This window comes from Rattus norvegicus, chromosome 7, assembly GCF_021556685.1.
Source record: "Rattus norvegicus strain SHRSP/BbbUtx chromosome 7, alternate assembly SHRSP_T2T, whole genome shotgun sequence".
NCBI lineage: Eukaryota > Metazoa > Chordata > Mammalia > Rodentia > Muridae > Rattus > Rattus norvegicus.
In genome coordinates, this window is record NC_141540.1 from 127,432,862 (window position 1) to 127,457,022 (window position 24,161).

A 24,161-nucleotide genomic window follows, 5' to 3' on the forward strand; every position below is an offset into this window, starting at 1 on the left:
AGAGCTTTGTCCAAGTTCAAGCTTTCCTGGTGGATCCTTGACCTGTGACCCTTCTTGAGAACTTGTTCTTTGTAGGAAAGCACTGTCACGTGTATTCTTTTTGTCCTTCCCCGTGGTCTGCGTGATTCAGAGAAAACTCCCATTAAATGATATCACAAGGATTTCCAGGGGCTACTTGGGGAGCTTGACCAGGAGACACTACTGGGTCAGTCTCTGTTCTTTTCTCTTGAGAGTGACCACACTCAAGCCAGGATAGAGTGCAGCTGCCTTTGGAGTTCAGATGGCCACCCTCTTCTATCTTCCCGGGAACTTCCTCATGGTGCTTGTCCCAGATCCTTAGCGCCCAGTCATCAGTTGGACTGGTGGGAATTCATTTATTTTCCCTATGAGATGGGCTCAGACTTTTGTCCTCTTCAGAGCAAGCCTATGCCCTGAGGAGAGGGACTTCACACTCTTCTGTTACTGGGCATGCCCCCTGGGCTAGACTCTCCCTCCCCCTTCCCTTCTCCCTGGACCCTTCCATGACTATGGACTCTGGAGGCTTAGGTGTAAGTGATTACTCACCAGATGCCCCTGGGAGCTCACGAGTCAGTTTTCCACTGCTCTGAGCACACGCTGGAGGAGTGAGCTGTGGCGTAAACCTGGCGAGCTCAGCTCACACAAATTACATTTTCCAGATCATAGATACCTTTAATGCAGATTCACACAAGCCATCAATAACACCATGGGAACAATGCCTTTCATCGTAAGCCCATCATAAAAATAAACACTGTGACGGGATCCCATCGCACTCTCTGTGATGCACTACTTGCTCGGGGGGTGTGAACATACAACAGCTGTCTGATCCCACAGCCTGGCGGACAGATTGGGGAGGAACAAGAGGATGTGAGGCAAGTCAGGATGCTGGGCTAGGGGAGAAACATTCTGGAATCACAGGTGGAAGGCTGTGCGTAGTCCATACCCTGGAGGGGCAGGGCCAGTTGGGCTCCTGAAGGGTCGACATTCTTCTTTAGTAGTGCACGTACTTGGAGATGTGAAAGGCCTAGCTACAGCCACAATGCTGGGACCTGCTCCTGGTCTCCCACACACACCCCACCCCACGTATCTCCCAGAGGTGGTGACGCCTTCAAGCCTGGCCTCTTCCTAGGAGAATAACAGCCTGAGCCTTGGTGATTAACTGCAGCTCCTCTCTTCCAAGCTCCACTCAGTTTCACCCTACGGAGGATCCAGGATCCCAGGATCCCTCTCAACCTCACTCCTCCTGGCTCTCAAGTCTCAGGGAGGGACAGGCTTTGATTAATCCCTGGGTGGCAGGCCTTCTTCCTTTTGGGGGAATGGGGACACATTAGCAGCCCAGCCTCTGAGCTTTGGCAGAAGTGAGCAAGCCTTTGAACAGTGGCTCTCAACTTTCCCAGTGCTCAGACTCTTTAATACAATCCTCGTGTTGTGGTGACCCCCCCAACCATAAAATTATTTCATTGCTACTTCATAACTGTAATTTTGGTACTGTGATGAATCGCAATGTAAATATATCTGATATTAGGATATATGATGTAACCCCAAAGGGGTCACCACCCACAGGTTGAGAACTACTACTTTAGAACCTCTACTGTACTATGGCTGACCCTGGCCTGGCTAACATTTTCTGGTGCTTTTATTGTTTCTTTTCCTTTCTGCACCATGGGCTCTTGATGTGATCAGTAAGGCAATCCTAGGGCCAGGGGTCTGGGAAGAGTCAGTGACCTAGTGATTATAAGGAATGGTGGCTCTGAGGCCTGGTTCAGGCCTCTCCAATGCAGGCTGAGAGGGAAACTCTGGCCTTATGAGGTTGGGGAGGAGCCCACTGGTAGCCTCTGGTGCTGAGGGCTGGAACCTACTTATTCCTCAAGTGCCCTCTTCAGCTTCCTGGCCCTTCTTGCTCCCCGATGGGTAGCGGGTGGTAGGAACCCTCTCCCCTGACAAGGTCCTTTTGGGAAAGCAAAGCAGAGATTACAGGATTGGCACACTCAGCAGTGCATCCACTGGTTCTTCCATTTCATGTCCAGGTCCTGCCACTTGTGCTCCTGACTCCCAGGCATTGTAGGACCTGAGCCTGGCTTCTTTCCTTGAGCCCACAACCTGGGCTGGAGGGCTGAGTGCAGTTTCCTCTCCTTTCTTATGCAATGCTTGCTCTCCAGTCATCCATGAACCCTCACAGGCGGCTGTAGGGCTGGCTGTGTGATTTGTGTGACATTCTGCTAGTTACAGAGACATTCAATGACAATTTGGCTTATCACAGACATTTGCACCTAGGTTCCCACCCAGCATTTCAAATGGACCTATGTCCTTCAGGTAGGGAACACACCTCTGGGCATGTCTGTGTGGGATTGATCAGGTTGACTAGGGGAAGCAGCCTCACCTTGGATGTGAGCAGCACCGTCCATGGGCTGGACCCTGGAGTTAACAAAATGGAAATATGGCTGAACACCCGAGTGTTCATCCCTCTCTGCTTCCTGTATGCAGATGCCACGTGACCCACTGCTGCCTCAAGTTCTGGCTTCCAGGAAATCCCTGCCAAGGTGTGCCTTCAAACGGAACCAAATGAATCCTCCCATCCTTCCCTAAGTTACTTTGTTACAGAGGTGAGAAAGAGCCAACACAAGTTGGGCGGCCGGGGGTAAGGGGTGTTGGGATGCCAAGAGGTCCTGCACAGAGTTGGTCTTCATATCTGCAGATTTTGTATCATTTCCCTGCCCACTGGTGGCACATTGACCCTTTTCCTTCCATTCTCCACTGTTCCTGGATCCCGTTTTCCACCTCCACCTCTTTTACATTTTAACTCTGGGTTTCCGTTGGCCTTACAGGGAGGCCCTAAAGGATGCCCCACTACATGGGTGATATGGGGGAGAGGCAGAGGAAACCAGAAACGTCTCTCAATCAAGCAAGGGACTGGGGACCACAGTGCTGGTGCCAGAGGACAGCTCTAGTGTTGCTGGGCTGCAGGGACAGTGGGCTTTAGGACAGTGGGCTGTGAGGACAGTAGGCCTTGGAGACAGTGGACTGTGGGGACAAAAACTGACCAGTTACAGAGCTGGTTACATAGCTAGGTTGTCACACTGAACAAAGCTCCTCGCCCACTGGGGCAAGCTTCTACCTAGACACGCACCATGTGTTGGCTCTGCCTGGCCTCCACTCAGAGAGGGTATGATCTAGAACCACATGTTCCTAATGTCCACCCACCTTGTACCTTTGATTTCCAGCCAAAACCCCCTTCCCACAGGCTGTTGAGCCTTCTCCCATTCCAGGCTGACTATCCATGGAGCTCCAGACAGCTGCTGGTCTCCACCACCCCAGGGCTGGGAATACAGACGTACAACACAGATAGCTTTTTGCTGGGTGCTGAGGATTGGAACACCCAGGTCCTCGTAACACCCAGGTTCTCCTGCTTTTATGACAGGCACTTTACTGACTGAGCCATCTCTCCAGCTCTGGGTCTTCATTTCCTTTCCAATAAACTGCAGTGCCTTGTTCCCACTGCTTATATGACTGTCTGCCCTTTCCCTGAAGGCCTGCCTGTCCTGACCCCGTCCCAGTGGCTGGTTGTCTCCTATCATCCACTCTGAACTGCCCACTCCCCACTCCTCCCGTGTGGACCCACTCTGATGTCTTGCGTGAATATAAAGTGTGTGAAATATTTTTATTTCCTGGCTTCTCCTTCTCCTATGTATCTTTATTTAATTCCCAGAATGTGTTATGTTGTGTGCGTTCACAGCTTATGTTTTTACATTTAGAATAGTTTTGCCTGTTTCCTGCAGGGATAAGGCACTTTGGGCCAACTTCAATTTTCTAATTCTGAGTTTGGAATTGAAACTCTGGGCTAGAAGCTGAGCTTGTGTGAGGCCCGTCAGCGCCCCTGGCAGCTGGGGAAGAGGCCTGACTGAATCCAATAGAAAGAAAGGTGTCAGTAGGCTCCTTGGCTTTCCATACTCTGGGCGCGTTGAATGTTGCTTTAGTCTGGTGAAAATTGGATTGTGGTTATTTGTAGTGTATGCGTGTGAGTGTGGGGTGTGTGTGGCAACAGTCAGCTCTTCGTATCTGGGGGTGCCAAGTACAGACTGAAAATATTTTAAAAACACCCAGCCATACCCAGAGTGCAGACTCTCCTCGCCGCTATTCCTTGACTGACAGAACGGTCTCGGTGTGTGCACACTGTGGTCATTTTGAGAATTCTCTGAAGGTGGTTTAGAGTACAGAGAAGGGGTGTGTAGCTTTCCTGTGAGTATGGTACCATTCTCCATGGTGACATGGCTACTGAGGTCTCTGGTCAGACAGGGAACACATACATGTGCCCAAGTGTGTGTATGTGTGTGGGGCGTGTGTGGTGTGTGTGTATGGTATCTAAGTGTGTGTTTGTGTGTTTATGGAGTTTGTGTATGTTTGTGTGTGTGAGGTGTATATGTGGGGTGTGTGTGTGTGTGTGTGTGTGTGTGTGTGTGTGTGTGTCTTAGTTAGGGTTTTACTGCTGTGACGAGACACCATGACCAAGGCAAGTCTTAGAAAGGACAACATTTAATTGGGGCTGGCTTCCAGGTTCAGAGGTTCAGTTCAGTATCATCAAAGTGGGAACATGGCAGCATCCAGGCAGGCTTGTTATATCTTTTACATCTGAAGGCTGCTAGCAGAATACTGGCTTCCAGGCAGCTAGGATGAAGGTCTTAAAGCCCACACCCATAGTAACACACCTACTCCAACAGGACACACCTTCTAATAGTGCCACTCCATTAGCCGAGCATATATAAAACATCAGTGTATATGGGGTACGTGTATGTATGTATATATATATATATATATATATATATATATATATCTGGTGTAAGTGTGTGTGTGTGTGTGTGCGCATGTGTAGCATGTGCACATATATAGTGCATACACATCTTTCCTAGGGGACAGGTTTTCCTGGTGTCATGATGAAGTTGTTTGAGAGGCTTAGAGACCGTTTTTTTTTTTTGTTTTTTTTTTTTTTTTTTATCAGAGAACCCTGTCTCCCAGCAGCTCCTGCAGTCCTGGCCCCTTGAAAGGCCCTTTCGAGGACTGCTTGCCTGTTACTCTCAAGGGTAAGCCCTCCTGGTTCCCCCCAGAGCCTTTGCCAAATGGGCAACTTGGAGGCCATGGAGGATCTAGAGGAGGACTAGGCCTGGTGGGAAAGCCTTGTCACTGAAATACCTTCTTGTGAAGTTAGGGTGACTGGACTTTCTGCGACTCCCTCCCTGGCTTTCTGTGGGTTTCTTTTCTGGCTGTTCTTTGGGTTCAAAGTCCTGCCTTCCTTGTAACCAGGCAAGCAAGGACACAAAGAAAGTGTTGCCAGCCACCGGCTTTTCCAAGGTCTTGTTCTGGGCCACCCAGATGGCACCTACAAGTATGTCCTATAGCTGTGGTTAGTCTGGCATATAAGGGAGAAGCAGCACGCGCGCGCGCGCGCGTGCGCACACACACACACACACACACACACACACACACACTTTGTATTTTTTGCCACATGGTCTCACCTGGTAGCCTAGGCTGGCCAACCAGGTCATTATGTAGCTCAGGTTAGCATGGAACTTGTGTTAGTTTTCCTGCCTCAGAACCTAAGTGAAGAGAATTCTAGTTATGAGCTACACCCCTACCACATCCCACCATCATAGTCTTATTTTTTAATCCGTTTGTCTGTGGAGGAGCCTTTAGGCTGACTCCCTGTTCTGGATCCCCATAACTCCTGAAGCAACACATGGGAGTAAAGATGTCCAATTGCAACAACTTAAAACACCCGGAAACATCTGGGGTGCCTCAGTGAGGATTGTGGACATGTGGGCAAGCCTTCTAGGGTGTTTATAAGTTGGGTTAATTGACTGTGGATGTAATCAGTAGCTTCAAGTCCCTGTCACCCTGGTTTCCTTGCAATGATGGCCTAGAACTTGGAATTTTGAGTAAATATGCCCCCTTTCCTTAAAGCTCAGGTAAGGTACTACATCTAAGGGGCAGGAAGAGAAACTGAGGCAGTGGTCAAACCCATCCACTTTTACATATTACCCAGGAGGTGACTTGCTAGGTGAACATGCGGCTCTAACTTTAAATTCTCATCATCTGAGTTTGGGTTCTATTGCTATGAAGAGACAACATGACCAAGGCAAAGAAAATATTAATAAGAAATTAATTGGGGTTGGCTTACAATTTCGGAGGTTTAGTCCAGTATTACTATGGTGGGAGGCTTGGCAGTGTGCAGGTAGATGTGGTGCTGGAGGAGCGGAGAGAGTTTTACATCTTGATCCTCAGGCAACAGAAACACTGGATATGTTTCACACTGGTGTGGCGTGAGTATTTTAAGACCCCCAAGACCAACCTCCACAGTGAAACACTTCTTCTAGCAGGCCATGTACCTCTTAATAGTGCCACTTCCTGTGGGTCAGGCATTCAAACATGTGAGTCTGTGGAGACCATTCCTACTCAAACCACCCCACAGAGACTGCTGTCTCACATGTTTTTGTGCTAAGTTCGATCCTTATAATTTTAATGATAAGCGTATGGGTGTCCTGGTTAGGGTTCCTATTGCTGTGCTGAAACACCATGTCCAAAAACCACTTGGGAAGAAAATGGTTTATTTGACTCACACTTCCACAACATTGTTCATCATTGGAGGACATCAGGGTAGGAACTCAAGCAGGACAGGAACCTGGAGGCAGGAGCTGATACAGAGGACATGGAGGGGTGCTACTGACTGGCTTGCTCTTCATGGCTTGTTCAACCTAGGACCACCAGCCCAGGGATAGCACCACCCACAATAGGCTGCTGGGCCCTCCCCCATCAATTAATAAAGTGTCTGAAAGTCAGATCGATGGTGACATTTTTCTCAGTTGAGCTTCCCTCTTTTCTCGCTTGTGTCAAATTGACATAAAACAAGCCAGCATGGTGTGTTAATCTATATGTTATCTACATATTCCATATGCATAAACGGAGTGGTTTGAATGAGAATGTTCTCATGGGGCCAGACACCAGAACTCCTGGTCCTCATTCCGTGATGCCAGTTGGGGATGTCTGGCCTTGCTCTGTGACTGTGGTTGGACATCTGCTTTCTCAGCTTCTTGCTCTAGCAGCCATGCCTGTCTGCTGCCAGACCTGCCAACCACGATGGACTCATGCACCTCTGGAACTGTAATCCCGAATAAACCCCTCTTTCTACAGCTTCCCTTGGTCAGAGTATTTTTATCACAGCAACAGAGAAGTAACTAATACAGTACTTCCCCGCCCCCCCCCAGGGCTGGAGATTGAACCCAGGACCTTGCACACGTGAGGCAAACACTCTACCACTGAGCCCTGTCCTCGGACTTTCTGCACGGTTTTACAGTTTTGACGCAGTCTTATTCTATTGCCAGGGCTGGCCTTGAACTCACTCTATAATGTAGGTTGGCTTTGGATTTGCAATCCTCCTGCCTTGACCTCTTCTGGTATTACAGAAAGGTTCGTATCATCAGCTCACGTACAAAAATTCCAAAGCATTTTTGGACCTTTAAATAAACATAACTTAGCTAATTAAGAATAAAACAGAAAAAGGGCTTATATGATCGATACATAGGTAAGGGTGATTGCCCTTGTGCCTCATGGCCTGAGTTCACCCCCTGGACCTACAAGAAGGAGAGAACTAACGCCTACAAATAGTTCTCTGACCACCACATGAGCATGTGGTTGTGTGTGTATGCGTGTGTGTGTGTGTGTGTGTGTGTGCGCGCGTGCAACAAACAAACAAATAAAATGTCATTAAAATATAAGCATTTAAAGCAAGGGAAAGAGCTTTAGTGGGTTTCATTCTCTAGCCTTGCTTGCTTCCTGGAACCCAGCAGTGAGAGAGGTGGGAAGCAGCAGAGGAGGACTCCAACCTTGAACACTCTATTCACAGGGCTCCCTGCTCAGCCTCTCAGGGGGAGTCCCAAATTCCTGCATTGGCATGGACTCAGGTGTGGGAGAAAGGGCTCATTAGGATTAACAAAAGACCCTCTGAGCACACTGGAAATTTCAAGGGTCTGAAGAGCTCTTTCCAGCAAACAGGGACGAAGATCAAATATAGATTTTTAATATACCACAGTGAGACTTTTCTAGAATGTTCCCGTGAGTAATATGCCTGCTGTAAAGTAAGACGCCCCACCTGGATGGAGCATTTATCTACACAAAGAGGAGACATACATCAGACACTTCTTCCCCACCCCCTTCCAGGAACGAACATTTTGGCTCCTGAATCAACACCGGACCCTCGAGTCTCCCCCGTCCCCTGAGATCCCACTGCCAAATAGTCCTATTAGTCAAGGAGTTCTAAAGAATCAATAGGGAGAATGCTCAGCGAGGCTCTTGGGCTGCCGCCAACCCTCTGCTCCTTCCCCAGATGAAGGATGGCCACTGGGGAACACGGAACTGAAAATAAGTCACATTGATAGGGTGCAAACCATTCGCCCAAGCAATTTTTTAAAAAGTTTCTCAGCCCCTCCCTGCCTCGGCTGGTAGCCTCTGGTGATTTTGCTTACTTGGCAAAATTGCTTTCAACTGCATCATCGGGGAAGGGGGGAGGGTGCACGGCGCCGTTCTCCATATGCCACCTTGTAATTTTAATTCGGTGGACACACAGCAGGCATGAAATACCTGGTGCTATGTGTGGGAAAGCACTGCTTCTTAGACTGAGCAGGCTGCTGCCAAGTGAAGTCTTCTGGCTTCACAATCTCTCATTTCCTTTCCTCTGCTCTGTGTGTAATGTGGACCTGTGGCTCCCTAGTTTGAGGGACTGATAACCATTCCCACATTGAGGCAGTTGGTATGGGGCGGATGCCAGGACCTTGGTTTCCTTCCTTGTTCTGTGGATCTTGCATGGGCTGTCTTAGAGCCCAGTGCTTCCCTCTCAGGGGAACTTCTAGCCCCATCTGGCTCAGGAGATAGATAACTCATACATGGAAGACCTTGCAGATCCCTACAGCTCTGACAAGTCAGGATGCTGTTCATGAGACTGGTTTACCCAGGGACCATCCTTTGTAGCTACATACATTGCAGAGAACACCCCAGACTATGCACCACACCGAGATCCACAACGTCCCTTGTCTGGAGAAGCAGGGCGAATCCTTTTCTTCAGTGCCCACCTAGTCCCAGACTCATTCATTCTGGGGAGTCACTCACAAGTGTTCAGTCTTCCCTCTTTACACAAGGTGCCTTCTACCATGTCCTCATGGTCTTCCAGGAAAAATGCCCCAAGTGGCTGGTCTGCCATCAGACCCACACCCATCCCTTGAGCCTTGCGGAGGCCTGGCTTTTCAGCAAGGTAAGCTGCCTCAGGGACACTACCAGACTGACACATAGGACTCATTAGGGTCTTCGGATTGGTTCCTCTCAGAGGAGCCTCTATGAACTGAAGATTATGGTTCAAAGGTTTCCAGAACAGCGAAGGAGCTGTGGGGGAGCTGTCCTTCTCACCCAGAACAGCTGTCGAGTTTCAGGAAATGCAATTGCCCTCAACTCACATATGGCGCATGGGCAGAAACCTGATTACTTTTAACATTTCATCCGGTCCCGGGAAGACTCCTCTTGGCACCAGGGACAGAAAGAGAACAAGCACAACTCAGATTCACCAAGGACTTTGCAGCCCCTGCTGGATCATGGATTCTAAGACACGCAACACTGGGCAGCTCGTCCTGTAACTGAACGTAAGTGGGGAGGGAGGTGGCCTGCAAAAGACCACCTAGATTTAGGACTTCAGCTATGGCAACAGTACCGCTCTGTCTGCTTGGTTCCAAAGGTATTAAGAGTTGACAGTCTTGGGCTGGTCTTGTGCAGGTCACTCTAGTAGCTGCTGGGGAAGTCATGAGCACCATGGCCCCATGCACGACCTATTGTTCATGTTGTTCATGTAACAGCTGATCATCTAGCTTTCACGTTCTTCCTGTCCCCCTCCCACAATCTTCTCTGAGCTTTGTGGGAGGGTTGATAAAGATGTCCTGTTTAGGACTGAATGTTCAGTTGTTTCTTCTCAGCACTTTGACCAACTTTGACTTTTTGCATGAATTGTAGCCCACTGCAAACAGAAGCTTCTCTGACCAAAGGTTGAGAGCGGCCTAGGTTTCTGTGTATGGCATAAATACTTACAAGGCAGTTTGAGAATGTGATTATTTGGTAAAATGGCACAACAGGTTCCATCTGAGATCCTGTGACCCTAAGTATAGGCACGAGGTAGGCACAAGATCCAGCTAACCAAAATTCAAACATGGATGGGGGAAGAGTTCTCATGGCCCCGTTTCCTCATAGGCTCCTGGCAACCAGGGACTTTGTCTATCTCCATTTCTAGAAGATCTTTGGTATGGTACCTTTTTTAAAATTTCAGTTAAAACTGCCCATGTGCTTCTCCAATACCTTCTCATGGCTTGACAACTCACTTTTCCAGCTGAATGTTATTCTGTTCTCTAGAGGGGACACAGCTGATTTATCCACAATTTACAGATGTTCTGCTCTGAACTTCCACAATCATGGATTGCTGGGAACATCTGTGTGTGGGCTTCAGAAATTCTCAGCTCCACTGGGAAAAATGCCTATGAGTACGGTGGCTGGGTGACACGGTAAGACTGTTTGGTTTCATAAACTCCCCACTCTTTTCCCAAGTGCTCATGCTACGCTGAGTTTTCCCAACGGCAAGGCTCTTGTGGTACCACACTCTAATCAGCCCTGGTGTCTCTGCCCCTGTGACTCAGTCTATCCTCACAGTTATGCTTCATGAACCTTCCAAAGGGAATTCATTCACCGTTTGGTAATTGGTGTCTAACACACAGTGTGTGATGTTCAGCCTGGTCCTTGTGAAAGGCACTCTCCATCACCCAGTGAGTCCAGAGAAAGAATGGCAGAGTGTCACCCAGGGGACTTTCTGGAGGGCTGGTACCCACAGTATGCTTGCATTTCTGCTGGACAGTTGCAGACTCCCCTGGTGAGGTTCTACTGGGGGTCTGTGCTGGAATGATCTCTGCACCCAGTGTTCAAGGTTGGCTTCAGGACGTCAGCCCAAGGAATTGGTCAGTGTTCTGGATTGCCTCTCCCCTCCCTCAGTCCTCATCCTTTTACACTCAACAGTGATTTGTCTGATCCTGAGATTTCCTCCTTGGTCTGTGCTGAATCAGAAGGGGTGGGCAATGGCAACATGGCCGCAGAAAGTATCGTTCATGGGGATTAGCAGGGACTGGCACATGATATGGGAGGCATTAGCAGAGCAGTAGCAGAGGCCTGGGGTGGAGGCTAGGCAGGAAGGGCTGCGCCTGGTTGGCCTGCAGCACGCCCTGGGTGCCCAGTGTTCATGGAGTCCTCTCATCCTCTCACCCAGCTGCTGACAACTTAGCCTTACGTATATCTATTCTACTCCATTTTAAGATACTTGGTTTTTCATGAGAAGCTAGTGAAATCCTTTTTTCTAAAACATGAGCTAGAGTGATATCATGCTTTGGGGGTAGCTGGACACTTTCTCTTCTTTTCGGTTTTTCAAGACAGGGTTTCTCCACGTAGCCCTGGCTATCCTGGAGCGCCTTCTTGTAGACCAGGCTGGCCTTGAGCTCAGAGATCCTCCAGCCTCTGCCTCCCCAAGTGCTGGGATTAAAGGTGTGCACTACCACCCACCACCTGGCTGGATATTGTTTCTTAAAGAGTCAGTGACGAGGATGGAGTCTGCTCTAAGGGAAGATGAGAAGGACAAAGTAGCTTGCAAATCAGACATGGCTTTAAAATGGAACCCGGGGCCAGTGAGGATCCAGCTCTTCCTGCTGTCCCTTCCCATCACCCTCTGCTTTGTTCTGTGAATACAAACTCCTGCCTCCTGGACCCCTTCTACCTGAACATGACTCAGACACCTCTGGTAGACTCTGTTCTCAGGCCCTAGTTGAGTTTGTCTTGATTTCTACCTGGAAGCCCATCTCCCTAGGGCTCGGCAGTGTTCAGGTCCCTGAATCTTTGTAGATGATATCCAATGCCTGCAGTCAATTGTGTGGTTGGCTGACGTGTGTTATTGAGTCTCCCACCTCCTTGCCTTGTTACTGTGATAAAATACCAGACAAAAGCAACATAAGGAAAAAGAAAAGGGAGTTGTTTGGACCTACAGCTTTAGAGGACAGCTTTCAATGTGGGGAAGGAAGACAGAAGAGTGACAAGGGGGCTGCTGGTCACACAGCGTCTTCAGTCAGGAAGCAGGGCTGGGAGGCTGGGAGGCTGGGAGGCTGGGTGTAGAGAGTCAGGTGGTTGCTGATGCTCTGCTCACTTCCCCTCACCTTACGGCAGGTGCCTCCTGCCTTCAGGTGGCTCTTCTATCCTCAGTTAACCGGCTCCAGAGCACCTTCTCAGGCATACCCAAGAGTTCCATGTTTCCATGGTGATCTGAAATCCTGACAGGTGGACAATGAAGACTGCCGTGACAGCAAGATGATCACGAGGAGGTCACTGAGCAGAGAGTGTGGGACCTGCTTTTTTTTTTTTTTTCTTTTTTTCGGAGCTGGGGACCGAACCCAGGGCCTTGTGCTTCCTAAGCAAGCGCCCTACCACTGAGCTAAATCCCCAACCCCGGGACCTGCTTTTTGACACCTCTGCTTCTCCCAAGCATTCTTCAGTGGATGTCCTTTCTGCTGACTCAACATTCAGTGTTCTCCCCAAATGTTCTGTGTTCTGCTTGAGTTGAAGGGTCTCATGGCCTCTAAAGAGGGCCTTCATGGAGCCCCCCTAATTGTCTCTTCTGCTGATTGTCTTTTTGTCCTTCCAGGTCATATGTCATCATATGACATATGAGCTAAGCAAACCTAGATTACAGAGTCACCCTAGGATGTGGGGTGGGTCTCAGATTGAAGGTCCAGTTCAGCTGCGACTTCTGGAAGTGACTGTTGCCGTCATCATCACTGTCGTTATCATCATCATCGTCGTCGTCATCATCATCACCATCATCATCGTCGTCGTCGTCGTCATCATCATCAAGCGAGGCATTCATTATCAACCTTCTCTCCTCCTAGCTGTCCCCATTAAAGCTAAACCCTAAGCAAGCCAGCAGAGAAGTTCTGGACAGATCTCCAGCCCTGTAGCTCCCTCACGCCACCCTGACCTGGTGTCACAATCATGGGATCCATCATGGGCAGCTTGAGCCTGAGTTCAATCAGGCTGCATGAGAGTCTGGGTGACTCTGAGAATCTTTCTAAATCAAAATAAGACAGAGAAGCTTCTGAAGGAGTCTCCCAATCATGCCTTTCTGCATTTGTGCTTGTATTTGCCACTTTTCCTGTCACTGTGACCAAATATCTGACGAGAAGCAACTTTAATGTAACTCTGGCTCATGGTTGGGTACACACTGTGGTGGCGAACACAAGGTGGAAGGAACAGCAGCAGAACCAGGAAGCTTCTTGCTTACCCCAGGTGGATTATCAAACAGGACTGAAGGAAGTAGGGGTGGGTGAGAAGACTCAAGACCCGCTCGTAGGATTCTATTTCTTCCATCTCGACCCAGCAGGATGAAGGTTCCACAACCTCCCTCCATGACTTCATCAGCTCGCTACCAAGTACACACTAATCTGGAGGAAAGGTTTCACACAGCAGAGCTCAGGTCCCTACCTGACAGGACACTGGGGGACTGTCCCTAAGTTTATGCTCCTTCCTCTAACTCTACACTATTGTCGGTATGTTAGAAAAGAAAATTGATTGGACATTAGTGTCTGGAATCCTGCAGCCCTGTTCTAAAGTAGATATTTCATAAACAGGCAAAGTGAAGTATTTCTCATTGTTGATAAATAATTTATACATTTAAAAAATGCAGAGCAGGAATACTTAATCACATTTAATATGCAGTACTAGGAGGGAAACATGAAAAGCGTTTTCTTGATTTTAGAAAAGTTTTAGGAATCTGTGGAATTTTTTTTTTTTTTTTTTGCATAGGAGATGATCTGTCTCTAAGAATGTGTGCTTAGCCTAATGAGGAGAGGAGTCCTGTGTCTCTACACTATCGATATACATATGTGTATATAGAGACATGTCTAGATGTGTGTGTGTGTGTGTGTGTGAGTGTGTGTGTGTGTATGGCATCATATGTGTGAATACATGTATGCCTTACATAAATATGCCACAGTATTGCTAAGTTCTGTCAATTGGCTACAATCTTAAAGTCTCTAGTCACCTATAACGACAGTCTAAATAAGGGATTGTACACACTGAGTGAGTCTGTGGGCATGTCTTAATGCCATTATTTGATATGGGAAGACACAGCCCACTTTGGGTGGTACCATTCCCTAGAATGGGGTCTGGTCTGTATACAGGAATGTAGAGATCAAGTTGAGCTTTCTCTCTCTGCTCTTGATTGTGAGTGGCACTAGCCACCTTCAGTTCTGGCCTTTGTTCCTCTAAGTGGTGAGCTGTAACCTGGAATTGTGAGCTGAATCAAACCAGTTCTTTCCTGAGTTGCTTTGTCTGGGTGTTTTATCACAGCAACATAAATATATTAAAGTATTGCTTTCACTGGTGAATCATGTGTTCTGGTTATGGGATAAACTATCATCATTCTTTTTTTAATGCATATGGCTATTCTGCCTACATATTTCTGTATTGTATTTGTATCATATTCTGTACCATATTTGTACAGTTCCTGTGGAAACCAGAAGAAGGCATCAGATCACCTGAATCTAGAATACAGATGGTTGTGAGCCAATGTGTGGGTGTTAGGAATAAAACCCAGGTGGTCTGTTTTCTTTTCTTTTCCTTTCCTTTTTGTTTTTGTCTGTTTGTTCATTTGTTTCATTTTGTTTTTGTTTTTCAAGACAGGGTTTCTTTACATAGGTCTGGTTGTCATGGAACTAGCTCATAGACCAGGCTAGCCTTGGACTTTCGGAGTTCTGCCTGACTCTGCCTTCCAAATGCTGGGATTAAAAGTGTGTGCACCACCATTGGGCTCTCCATCTTTTCTTAATGAAGGCATTCCGACATAGGGGAAGAAATCATTCTCTGTGATGATTATACTTCCCGGCTCTGTGAGATGTATCTACTCAATGAGAGACAAACAGGTGTCACTGGAACATTCAAGAAAATCTCTTTTCCCTGTTATTTTTTTCTTTGTAACCTTTGGAAAACCACCACTCTTCAAAGAACAATTAACCTCAACCCAATGGGCACAGCTTGGCTGACTGCTCTTTTCTTCTCCTATACATCCTCATCATGGAGCACTGCTCAGGTGTGAGAGAGGACAGGGTTACCTGCCTCAAGCCTGCTGTCTGGGCTGTGGTCCCATCCTGTCCAAATACTCTTTCATACCTACAGGTGTCTAGGGCTGTTTCTTGGGTTTGCACACAGCATGGCAGTAAAGGAGTTCACACTAGACTATAAAATACTCTTAATGCTCTGCTCGCTGGGCCATGGGAGCCTCTGAGGCTCAGTGTCAGAAGTGGTAGGGCTCTGCACACCTCTTCCCTTCCTGATATCTGTAACTCTTTCCTTGGGATGGGTCTCCCTCCTCCCTCTCCCTTTCTCTCACCCTAATCCTTTTTCCTCCCTCTTCTTACTCCTCCCCATGACTTTCCCCTCCCTCCTCTTCCCCTCCCCCAATAACTTCCTCCTCCCCCAGTGCTCCTCCCTCTGCTCCATGCTTCCACTTTCCCTATACTCTGTCTCCCCAACCCTGAACTCCCTAAACCTCACCTTCCTGCCCCTCCCCCTCCCTCCTCTGTTCCTCCCCCTGCTCCTCCCTCCATGCCTTCTCTTTCCCTCTTTTCTCCCCCTCTCATCTTGCCCCTCTCCACTCTCCATGCTCTATCCTGTCTCCCGAAGCCTGTACCTCTTCACCATGCCTCTGCTCAGAGCATCCCGCCATGAGATTCCGAGCACCTGTGCTGTAGACTTCCTGTCTCCAGAATTGTGTCCCTTTCCAGATCCTCTACAATATTTTCAAGATCCATGGGGACTCCATGCCTATGATTTGCATAATCACATCTGCACACATCTCCGGGACTAACATGTTTTGTTTGTCTTCCTGCCTGGACTGTCATTCCCCTACAGTCATCTGGGTGTGCCTAGGTGCAGATGCCAAACCAGCCAGCAATCCATGTTAGTACTAGCCAACATGCAGAACCAACAAGTCATACAACTCCTGTAAGGAGCAAGTGGAGGGGTGACCTTTTATGGAAACCAGGATTCCTCTCCCCAGGGAAGCTGGACAAGGCGTTGCCTTGCTGCCGCTCAGTGGACAGTAGGTTTGCAACCTGCCTGTTCTCAGCTAACCAGGGAGGTCTTGCTCTTGCCATGTAGTCTGCACATGTGTCCTTGTGTAGGGTTGGCGTCTTCATGGTGCACGGTGGCAATGCTGCCTCTCGGTGCAGAAGGCAGGTGTCAATTCCCAGCCTGCCTAGCTCTGTCTCGCCTTGAGGCCACCACTTCTTTGGCTGTAGCTCTTCACTTGTTAAGTCAGCAGGTGAGCGGGGCATCTCCCTCACCTGGGCTTTGACTTCGGGTTCTCTCTGATAAGATGAGAGGCTGTGCTCTTCAGTATGAGGTCTGGACAGAGAGGACCTGGGTAATTGACAGCTTTTGCCCTCCACAGCCCAGGAGGATCCAGCTTGAGAGGCCATGTCCAAGGGGTGGGGATCCAGGTGATGTGGTACTGGGAGGGTGCCTGAAGGATGGGAGGGCATCTTTTCCAGCAGAGCTTTGACAAGGACACATAGCATCATCTGGGGTCATGTATTCATCTTTACCAAAGAGCATGCACAGCAGCCAATTATGGCTAGACATGACTGGGAGCTAGAAAGCCGTGGCTGAATTTTTCTGTCCAGCAGAGCATGGCAGACATGGAGATCTGGAGAAGGAGCTTTGAGCGGAAACATGCCTCGGGGCCTGCAGCAGCCAGTCATGCTCCTGAAAGCAGAGCATAGCACTGACTGTGGGCTTGGCCAGGAAGATAGCATCTGCCGGGAAACTCCTGATCCACCTCCAAACATCAGAAGGCTGTGGGAATTCTCTGGGCAGCACCACAAGCCTGCCTCTGAACAGATAGATGGCTCGGGGGACAGAGTTGAGCTGACTCCTGCTCCTTGCTCCCTGCTCCCGACAAGCCCATATTAGATAGCTTTACTGTTTCTGCCTGTAAATGTTGCAAGTGTCTGGCATATTTCTGATGCTGCTGGGAGCCCCCTGGGACAGATGAGAGGTAATGACATAAGTCAGATGTAGGATGGATAGAGCATTATCCCAGCCTGTGTGGACTTAGGTTAAGACAGAGCTCACAGAAGAGCAGAGAAGAGATTCTGGAGGTTAGGTAAGGAGACATAGGTTCAAGGACACATGGCTCCCATTTGGCAGGAGGAGGGAGGGACTGGAGAACTGGGCACAGCATGTTGGCTGCAACTGATGGTCATGCACTACAGACTTGAACATTGTGGAACGGATTTTAACTGTTCTTAACACAGGGACTTAATTAAGTGTGTGCATTTGCCAGGTTTCTGTTGCTGTGACAAACTGCTGGAGATAATCAACTTACAAAGTGGACAGGTTTTCTGACTCACATGCTGGAAGTTCTGCATAGTTAGTTAATGTTTGGTTGGATCCATTGCTTTGGGGCCTGTGGTGACACAGCATGAGCAAAGCTTGTGACAGAATGAAAGCACTCACTCAAAGCTAGAGAATGAAAGAGGAGTAATCTGGAATCCAACGCTCCCTTTGAGACTGTGATGCCAATGACCCCACACCAGGCCCTGTGTCCAGCAGATCCTCCCTATGCCCCAATAGCACTGTGCTAGGGAATGAGCTACCAGCATCTGGTCTCTTGAAGCCCATCCCCACCCACAGGATGTGAGGGGATGGGTGCATTAACTAGTTTGAATCAACCTTTCATATATATGCCAAAGCAAATTCATATCCCACAAATATATGTAATAGTATAAAGAATAGCACCAGGAAAGCCAGATGAAAGTCCCACTGTTAGGTAGAAACCTGGAAAACAAGCAGAATAACAAAGTACTAAATGGGATGGTTGTAACAGCACATGTTGAAAATGGAGTTGGTATAGCTTCCATGACATGGCACTATCTGCTGCTGTGAACACATTGGGCTTGCCCTGATCTGGGGATACCTCTTCTCTGTGGCTTTTTATGTTCTTGGCATTTGGTATCTAGAACCCATTTATATCCAATGACTTTTGGATCTCTGTTTCCATAAAACCACCTCCATAACAAGCGCGCGCACACACACACACACACACATACACACACACACACACACACACACACACACACACACACACACACACACACACACACACCCCACATAGCATAGCGAGCCTACTGCATGTCCTGCAGGCATCTCCAGCTTATTCCGTGGAGGAGCTCTTGGTTTCTACCCAACACTGTCTTGCTAGGGAAACACCTACCTAGCTAGTGTCTCTTGTCTATCTAGTCCTTGTCCCTAACTGAGACCATCCAACTCCTTCCTCTCTGCCAACACTTCATCCAGTCTCTCAGGAAACACTCAAAGTCTCCCTTGTGCTCTCACTCCTGTGGCTGGTGCAACCACCCTTAGTGATCCTTACTCTTTCCATTTAGCCCTCACCATCTAATCTCAACACAAGAGTCAGAGCAATCTTTGATCTTAATTGTCACACAGCCTACTCCCCTGCCCTCCTATACTCTTCTTAATCAATTACAAAGGTCTAGAAGGTTCTTCAAGATGCTGTGTCCATTTACTCTCAAACCCTCCTTACAATCTCTCCTCCTCACACTCATTCTTACTCTGCCCTTGGATTTTTTTAAAACATTCCTGGCATGTTCTGCCTCTGGTTTTGTACTTTTATCTCTGTTTTCTACTGTCCAAATGACTCAATCCTTGTCAAAATGCTACCTTCTTCATCTCCCTGATATACTGCTTGAAGCCATTCTTCAAGACATCCTATGCAGCTATAGACTCTTGGCCTGTCTATCTGATAGGCGTTTCTTTCTCCTAGGCTATAAACTACAGGAGGATGGAGAAGCTTGCCTAACATGAGTCTACAGCCTGGACCAGTTTGCAACTCAGAGAATATGGTCTGGAAACAACTGCTGGGTAGCAAATATCGTGACAACTTCTTTGAAGACTCCTGTATGGCCTGGATCCTGGTATTGGATCATCCAAGGAGGTCTATGTACAGCATGAGTGTTTCTGTGTGAGTCCAGTTTACCTTGCTGATAATCCAACCACTCTAGCCAGCCTGGGGTCAGCATCTTGAGCTGCACACATTGTATCTGAGGGAAAAGATGTCCATCCTGTATGCTGGATCCCAGCAATTGGAGAGGCAAGAGCCAAAGAACCATCTACTCCTCTCTGCTCCAGCAAATTCCAAGCCAGGAAATAGCACATGGCTAGGCCTTTAGTCATCCTCTGGGAGCAAAGACATGCACCCACTGAGCATGCTCCCAGATGCCTCCTGTAGGTCTCTGAGGCTTCTAAAGCTAACCTGGACAGTGAAAGGTCCCTGATGTTGCCTGGTCCCAGCATCCCTAGTCCTCAGGTAGCAGACTTCTGAGTAGCTGCCTGCTTCCATGAACCTCCACAGCCCTATCTCCCTAATTCAAGCCCTATTTCATCTTATCTTACAGGGTTCTTTGTTCTACATTTCCCCTCACCCCCAGGAAAGTGGTTTCCTGAGGCATTGTTGGGTGTTCTGGGAGCCTCTGAGTCTTCTAGGTAAGTAAATGGCTTAATGGCACTGTCTCCTGCCTTCTTCACCTAGAATCAAGGCTAATTAAATACCAGTTGTGTTGTAAAACACTCTCAGGATCGTTCTGATTTTAAGTATTTATCAGGTCCTTTTAGACCTCTGAGTGGCAGTAAAATGAATAAGTTGCCCACAAGAGCCCCATTCTGCAGTTTCTGAACCCAGCCTCAACTCTCTTTTAGAAGGTTTGGTGAGCACTTGGTGAGACTGCAGTGTGTGACTGTCCTGCAGTGCTGAGCTAAGGAGGCTGGAGGGGGGCCCATTGCTCTGTAGGGTCTGAGAGAATAGTGTAGGGCAGGCAGGGCCAGCACCGGGTTCTATCGTCTTCCTTGTGGAAGTCTCAAAGGAATAAGGACAGGGCTAAACGGGTTATAAATCAACACTTCTATTGGTGGAGCCTTGATAAATCAGGCTGGGCACAGATGGAGGAGGGCTTGGCCCCCACTAAGGCTAACATATGGACTTGCTCACTGCCAGCCCACATTTCTGGGAGAATATTTAATAGTTTAGAGGAAATGTATTGCTTTAATATGACTTGCCTAGGGAAGCCATTTCAGAGAGATGCAAAATGCTAATCCCTCCCCTGGTTTTTATTGTATGACCGATGTGGCCCCGAGAAGGGATGGGTCCCAGGTGAGCTGTGGGCTATGACTGGGAAGCATCACATCCATCTGTAGCAGCCAAGCTTAGTGCTTTGAAAGTGGGAGGGGGTATTCTGCACATGCTCCATGCATGCTGCCTGACGTGGGGCTGGGGACTATTCAGTGGGGACTCCTGCTCCACAAGTAAATGGGTGAGTCTGCCTCTGGCTACTGTAGGTCTGAGAAGAGCTCAGGGGGATCTACCCTTTGCCTGGACCATGTCTAATACTCAACCCTATGGAAGTGGGAAGGGACCAGGCAGTAGTAAAGGTTGGGGTAGAAGGTTGAGGTGGTGAGAAGCAGTGACAAAGGGGAGATGTAGGGCAGATCAGGGTGTTCTGCTTGAAGTGTCACGCCCCCACACAGTGCCTGACTCACCATCCTTCATGGTTCCACTTACTATTTTCGATTGTTTTTAATAGTAAAGTTGGTATGCAGATCTGTCCTATACCAGCATCTATGAACATGGCTGTTCACTTTCAGTGAGAAATTCAGTAAGTTTTCCAAGGTACCTTGATGGTCAGCTCTGCTGTTAGATTCATATACTTTAGAATCACCTAGGAAGAGAGTCTCTGTTAGGGATTGTCTTGCTCAGGTTGGCCAATGAGCGTGTTTGTCAGGGATTGGGGGGTATGCCTGTAGGGGATGATCTTGACTGCTTTACTCAGTGTGTGAAGACCCGCCTTGAACATAGATGGCACCTTGCTTGTATTTGGACCCTGGACTATGTTAGAATAGAGAAAGCAAGACTAGTTCTGAGCACTCTTTTCTTCTCTGCTCTTGGCTATGAATGTGATATGGATGTGATGAGCTCCTGCAGGTCCTGCTACTGTGACTTCCCCCACAGTGTGGACTGTAACCTGGGATAGTAAGGGCCAAATAAACCTTTCTCTCCCCGGTTGTTCACTTGTTGGGGTGTTTTATAGTGTAAAACTAAAACGGGCATACAGAAAGGCTTTGGTTTGCGTGTGTGCTGAGAGGAAACTGAGAGCCTTATGCATGCTAAGGCACATTCATTACTGAGCTGCAAACCCAGCCCACGGCATGTCAATGTAAAGTCAGTTTGGTCAGAGGTTAGCCATGTTTAAGGCAGGCGAGAGTATTCTATGAGACCCAGCAGCCAGAAGGGTTAAGTGTACCATTAGCATATTTATCTTAACTTGAAGGAGGCAAGGGGTGAGTCCACTGTGCACCAAGACACATTTTGGGTGAGTGACAGAAGCATTGGCCATTGTGTATCCAACATGTTTTGTGTGTCTTTCGTACAACAACTACTCTGTTATACGTGGATGGTTTTATCATGTGAATTTTATTGAAGCTATCATGTTCTGTTGTTGGTGGAACTATGTGCCTCCAAGACTAAGATCCTGTAGTCTCAATTTGGCCTCATGAACTGAGAAGCTACCAGGATTTTGGCCTTTCCAGTGTGCAGATGGCTATTATTGGACTACCCAGACCCTATCAATCAAGTCTGACAACCTCTCTTTTCTGACAAACACTTGTCCTAACAGTTTGGGTCCTCCTCCTTAGCCTTCTCAAATGGACATGAGAAATGTCTCCACTGTATTGGGACTGTTACCCCCAGTAGTCCTCTTCTGTCCTGTTCTTTCAAGAAACTTGAGTTTCTCCATTATGTCATCAGTTATTCAGGACTAACATTCTAGTGGATAAACTCTGTTCTGCAGAGTAGAAGACAGCTACAGTTGACCCTTCTCCAGTGACTGGATACAGGGGTTAGGTTATCTGTCTGGGAAGAGAGACAGCTCCAGGATTCCCACCTAACTTTGCCACTTGGAAGAGACCGACCTTCTCCTTGATTGAATGTGCAGAACTGTGGAAGGACCTGCTCAGCTTGCTCTGTCAATTCCTGAAGAAGTCCTTACATGGTGTGGCTGCCTTGAACCCTATACATCTCGGGGCAGGACTGTTTTGACTTGACAAGAGATGCTGGGGAAAGAGATCAATGATGTAACCAGGGATGAGTAGATGAGATGAGGAGAAGGGAGTTCCCACAGGAGCTAAGGAGGAAGAAAGAAGTCTCTGAGAACAAATGAACAGTCCAGAAAATGAGAGGAGGCCTGTGAATAAAAGGAAGTTCATAGGCTGGGGTTCAAGCAGCCACCACCATCATATCTACCCAGACAAATAGGATGGAGTCAGAAGGGTCTCACTAAATAGTAGCTGCATGGGTCCTTATGGTGCTGGGTTCTCCTTGATGAAGTAAGCCATTGGCTCCTGGCCCTGGATCTCTAAGAGAAGTACATGCTAGAATCAGAGGCCCAAGGATCACTTTTTAAATTCTTATATTTTGATCTAAAAACAAAGGGCTGGGAGAGGCCCCCAACAACCACTCCCAGCCCTCTTCTGTGTCTATTCTGGGCTATCCTGCAGTCAGGAACTGTAGCTCCTGATAGTAGTGACCACATTAGGCACCTCCAAGACTGCCCAGCAGCAACAGCAGTGTGCTGGGGTGGCTAGACTGGCTCTGAGGATACTTGGAGGACCATTTCAAATGTCATGACAAGGCCCTTCTTGGAGCTTGTCTGCTCCCTGCTGGGGCTCTGGCTATAAACACCCTGAGGAGGCATATGGGATGGGAGTGTCAATCTGACCCTACAAGCTGCAGTGTTGCCCTAAAACACTGTCAATTCTTCTGGCATAAACACAATCTGTTCTGCAGAATCATTGCCACAAACAACACTGCTTCCCAAATGGAGTCCACGCATGATCTGGTGTCCATGTCTTGCCTTAGCTCACTTTTGAGGATATCCCAAAACAGAGGGCAGAGAAAGGCCTGCAGGGTGGACTCAGTGCTAGCCATGTGCCTGTTGTCTGACTCTGTCCCGCATGATTTCTGTCATACCCCATACCCAGAGCTTCTCTAGCCTTTCTCCCCTGGAATTGATAATGATACACATGACCCTGCAGACATAGGAGCTCAGGGATGCACTTCCTTTAGTCCATGTGTACGGAACCCAAGGTCATAAAAGCCAAGTCCCTTCTGTGTGCCCTCAGTGAAGAAGAGAAGCTTAGAGAGGTCAAGCCCAGGCCTGGAGATTGGACAGGGAGAAACTCCATAAGAAGACAAAGCAGAGGTCATCGTTCCTATGATTGCGCCCATGAATCCCTTAAGGTGAGTCAAAGGATCGCCCGGTTAGGGTGTTGACTTCCTGGATGTGCTTTCAGATTTTTAGAAGGTGAGCGCAGAAGCCCTGGGAGCATGCTTTTGGCTTCTTGCTACGCTGCCTGCACTATCCGTTTTCTTCATTAAGCCTTAGCCTATTAATAACCAGCCATTTGTCTTAATTCAATAAAAAGATGATTGATCGTATTTGTGAGGGTTTCATCGAGCCCCAGAAGGTGATGGATGGCCTGCAGCCAGGAAGCCCGAGAGAAACTGTGTCATTGGCTTGCTGCACAAGATGCTGGCAGTCTGTTTCACCCACATCCGTAAGAACCGAATGCCAGGCGGCATTCTCACAGGCCTGTAGGTGCTGAGCTCTCGGCTCCAGGGGTAGAGGCTAAACTCTGTTCCTTCTGCACGGAAGGAAACTCTGGTTTATTTCCCTGCACTCCACCAAAGAGGTAGCCTAAGTCCAACTCTGGAGAGCTGGCCAACTACTGTGGGGAGGGTATCCTTCCTGCTCCGAGAACTGAGTGCATGATAGACAGTGCTGGAAGTGAAGTGGCAGAACATCCTCTCCAGCTTCCCCTGGTCCCCCATGTGTGTCATGCCGAGAAAGGGGACATTAGGCAGTCACCTCCTTTGAAACAACACTGAGGCTGCATTATTGGGCCCCTTA

At 48.3% G+C, this 24,161-nt stretch overlaps 1 long non-coding RNA gene across 1 annotated transcript in view; it reads left to right on the forward strand.

The window, feature by feature from the left end:
- The window catches only part of LOC134479766 (uncharacterized), a 92,595-nt gene extending 68,787 nt beyond the window's left edge, over positions 1-23,808 (forward strand). The window contains exons 2-4 of the long non-coding RNA XR_015626163.1: positions 18,968-19,165; positions 19,599-19,686; positions 23,374-23,808. This is a non-coding gene — a long non-coding RNA (uncharacterized LOC134479766). The remainder of the gene's footprint in view (positions 1-18,967; positions 19,166-19,598; positions 19,687-23,373) is intronic.
- Positions 23,809-24,161: the final 353 nt, after the last annotated feature.